Raw genomic sequence first — 4,513 nt, forward strand, 5'->3', positions numbered from 1 at the left:
TCTCTCTCTCTCTCTCTCTCTCTTTCCCTTCTTCCCTCCCTCCCTCCCTCCCCTCCTTACTTCTGTATAATTAGAGAATCTTGAACCTTTGGACTTCATCTCCCAAAATCCTTTTCCTTACGTAATGTTTATAAGTTTGCTGTAACTCCACCTCTCACGCCTCTTCTCTCCCTACTGGGGCTATGTTAGCTCTCTATTTACTGTAGCTTTTTATTTCAAGTTATTATTAATAAATCTTGTTAAATATAATACTTGGAACTATTGGTTATTAATTTTTAGTCTTACACTTCCTTGCCTCCTTCCTTCTTTCTAAAGAGCCTTTTATTCTAGGATAGCAGGGTAATTGATCTAATGGTCAGAAAAGCAACGGCAGTTGACAATAATGCTCATGAGGCCACAAGTTTGTTCCTTCCCTTCAGGCTTCCTGTGGCCAGCTAATAAGAATATAGTTGGACCTTATGCTACTCATAACTGACTTTTTGGATAAGAAGGGAAGCTATGGCCTCAGATGAGATTTCTTTGCAGGGCTAGGAATTCTTATTCCTAGATAGTCTTTCCCTTCTACATATGGATTATTTTTCTTTGTAAGTTCCTCTAGATATAGAGTCCTAGACAATGACCTACATTACAATTTTCTAGAGTTCTAATGTTATAAGCAATAATGATAACATGCCACAAAGTCAATGACAACTAGATCTTAAAGATCACCTTCTGAACCCACTGTCATTTCCTCAGACTTTTCTATATCAGAGGTCATGGACCCCAACACAGCTCATAGTATTAGAAATTTCCCCATTGTAATAGGTGGCCCCAAGCAGATGGTGATTGAGGAGGAGAAAGAAGACACAAGACATCTTAGGAGATATATAACTAGAATTGAACAATGGTTACAGAAAACCATGTGAAAAATTTCAAAGAGGAAATTCCCCTACTTCATGATTTAGCTTAGTGTTGGCCCCATTCCACAGACTAATCCTTTGCTCACATTTATGGGAAATAGGCACTAATTACTAGCAACCATAGTCCCCTCTTGTGTCATGTTCTCCCGGTCAGTTTATCACTCTTGGATAATAGAGCAGCTGGTGCACTTAGTAGTCACAATCACATTGATAGATACATTTAAAAGATTTAATGCCTCTCTATCCCTAAAGTAGTAGGAAAGAGTAAGAGAATTTTCCAAACACAGACTAGTCTAGGAAAATGAGATTAATTGTTGGAGACAGTTTGGCAACATATTGGATAGAGATGAATCTGGCCTCAGGAAGAAATGAGTTCAAATCTAGCCTATAACACTATAATATCAGTTGTGTTACTTCAAGCAAGTCACTTAATCTTATTGGTTTTTTCATTGGTAAATGGAGGTTATAATACCTCTCAGCATTGTGAGGATTAAATGATATAATATTTGTAAGTGTTTTGCAAACCTCAAAGTTCTATTATTCTGCCATATTTCCAGGTTGACATTGACTATAAAAAGTGAAAATACATAGAAAAATTCAGATAACCTGGGGAGATGTTTCAGGGCCCTCTATTGGGTGGGGCAGAGAAAGCCTGAATTAACATGAAATCATTGCTATTTAAGTATTTAATATATTTGGGAAAAGATTGACTTTCAGGGGTTATTGTAGAGGGGCTTTATCCAAAATATAGGGAGTTGGATTAGATGCTCTTTAAGATCTTGTCCCTTCCAATTTTAGCATTCTTTGATGACCATTGACACTCTAAGAATCAGAATGACTATTCTAAGTTTCATAAGCAGAATATGAGTAGCTTTGTGGGGAAAACAATAAATAGTGGCTCATGAGACTTGGTTCTAGGTTTAATTTGAACACTAGCTAGCTATATAATCTCAAGAAAATTGTCTTACCTCTCTGAGTCTTGATTTCTTTATCTGTAAAATGAAGAGAATTAGGCTAGTTTGAGGTTTATTAATCTGGGTCACTTTTATTTTTTTATTTTTATTTTTTGATCCACATATTTTTATTTTAATAAAGCATATTCACATAGCTTGGGTTTTTGAATCACAGACATAATTGAGGAAAGTCTTTAAGCCCAAAGAGTTAATAGGAATAATACTATTAATGCTGGCATGAATGCATGCTCCTTAAAGTAATCTATAGACATCGAATACAAAGAGGCTGTGATATACCTCACATAGCACACTCTAATCTAAGGCAGATCCAGATCATAGAATTAGGATTCTCAGTGAAAACCATGCAACTGATATGCATTCCCTTATCCCTAGAATGTAGAGGAGATCAGACCATTTGGATGAACTAGGTTACTTCTTGAAAGTTAAGTCCATAAGTTAACATTAAGTCCCAAAGTTAGCACTTAGGCTGATGGCATTCTACACAAAAGTTATTCCACTGAGGAACATAGGAAAGTGTCAAAGCATCAAAAAGGAGGAACATTGATAATGTTTTTTTCTAATCTTAGATGTCTCATCGATACAGCAGGTAGAATGGATCCAATCTCATCAGAGGCTTAGTCCAAAAATTTCCTGTTGTTACTAATCCCAAACAAGACCACACGAACTTCTGGCATCATCCATTGAGATATAAGATCCAATCTACTTTCTAGGGTATTAGAAGCTTTTATTTTACTATTTCCATTAAAAACCTCAACACCTCCAGATATCTCTGCTGGCAAGAATGTTTTCTAATCAACTTGAACATTAAGATTGCTTTTGGCTACAACCTTGTACAAAGGGATTTTTTTTTGTATTGCAGTCATGACCAGAGGGAGATCATCTTTCTTGCAATGGACAATCATTTGGGACTATAGTAATTGGTATAGACTCTGAAGGACAAGACCATCTAAAAGTACCTGGTATTTGGATGTATCTTTCATGATACTGGCAAGTCTCTCTTTTGCTTCCTTTATTAAGCCTGAGATAAGGTCATCTCTGGCTTTGGGAACTCTCAGTCTTGCCTGATACATCAAGTTGGACATCTGGATTTCTTCTGTTGCTCAATGTGTTTCTCCTTCTCAGAATACTCCATTATCTGCAGTTTCTGTGTTTGTACAAGATTACCCTTCTCAATGTTGAATTCTTCTTCTACCTTTGTGCCTATTTCTTTGTCCTTCTTGTTTGTGTCCTATTCAATGAAAGCCATCGTGTGTTTGATCTGCTTTTGGACATTGGCATCACTGATGGCCATGGTGACAGCAACAACTCCTACACAGTGACAACCTCTGAAGTTGGCAGAAAAGGAAGCGACGAGAGATGCCAAGTACTCCGGTTTTTCTTCACTTTACCTCTGGATCACTTTTAAACTTTTAACTTTAAAAACAAAAATCGTTGGTTTTTTGCAGTTCATTATAATCAGTTTGCTTTCACAAACTCCTCTATTTTATTTGTCCATTTAAAATAATTATTTTGAGAAGTCTATTGGCTTCACCAGATTTTCAACGGGTTACATTGTACAAAAATAAAAAAAGGTTAAGAACCCTTGGGTGTGATTCTAGATGCCCTTCTGGTTTAGACATTCTCTGATTCTACTTTGTCCTAAAGGAAGACCTGGAGAGATGGTCATATGTAAGAGGCTCCAAACCAAAAAGTTATACAGATAAACTATGTATGTGCATCAGTGAGGAATCACTAATACAGTGAAGGTAGTGGGTTCTTTGATCTAAATGTAAAATAAATTAACCTTTTTACAAGTGTCATATAAATCCCCAGAATCTGAACATGGCAAACTTTTGTTCATGCAAGAAGCTTGGAGAGATCCAAAGTGCTGTGCAATTTCTGAAAAGCAGACCTCACCATTTTTTTTTCTATTCCAAAATGTCATTCCTTTTCAAGGAATACACACTGATGGACTAATACTATGGGGTGTCCTTACAATGTGCTTATTATAGTCTGGAAAATAGATTTTCTTCATCCACTGTTTTCTAGGGTGTGGATAATAGTAGACTGAATTATGAGTGATTATGAATCTTATTGAAAGAGGTTCTACATTGTTCTGAGTATAGAGGTTTTTAATGTAGGAGTAATGCATTAAAAATTATATTTTAAAATGACTGATTTTCTCCATATCTCTATATATTTAATTTCATGTTTTTTGGAAACAGTATTCTAAGAAAGGGTTCATGGGCTTTACCAGACTACCAAAGAAGCCCATGCTAAAAATAAATAAATAAATGAAGATCAGGAAGGTTTCAGGAGGAAAGCTAAAAAAAAACTTGTCAGATGGACCTCTCTCCCCACGGCCCCCCCCCAAGAAATTTTCAGGAGGACATGGATGATAACCACACAGGAACAGATGACAGAAGAATAAATAGGGCATCATGCATTTTGGATACAAAAGGTGAAAAAGAAGGAAGATTAATGATAACCCCAAAGTTATAAACATGGAACACTGGGTAGATGGTAGTATTTCAGCTAGAAACACTGAAGTTTGAAGGATGAGTAAGTTTTTATAGAATCACAGAATCTCAGATTCAGAAGGAATATCAGAGGCCATTTTTATCTAACCTGATTCTGAATAGTAATCATCTCTATAATAAC

General features: G+C 36.1%; 1 pseudogene; it reads right to left on the reverse strand.

Moving 5' to 3' along the window:
- Nucleotides 1-2,487: 2,487 nt before the first annotated feature.
- LOC123252068 lies at nt 2,488-3,164 on the reverse strand (annotated as a pseudogene).
- Between the last annotated feature and the right edge of the window lie 1,349 nt (nt 3,165-4,513).

The sequence above is a fragment of the Gracilinanus agilis genome, chromosome 6, assembly GCF_016433145.1.
Source record: "Gracilinanus agilis isolate LMUSP501 chromosome 6, AgileGrace, whole genome shotgun sequence".
Lineage (NCBI taxonomy): Eukaryota > Metazoa > Chordata > Mammalia > Didelphimorphia > Didelphidae > Gracilinanus > Gracilinanus agilis.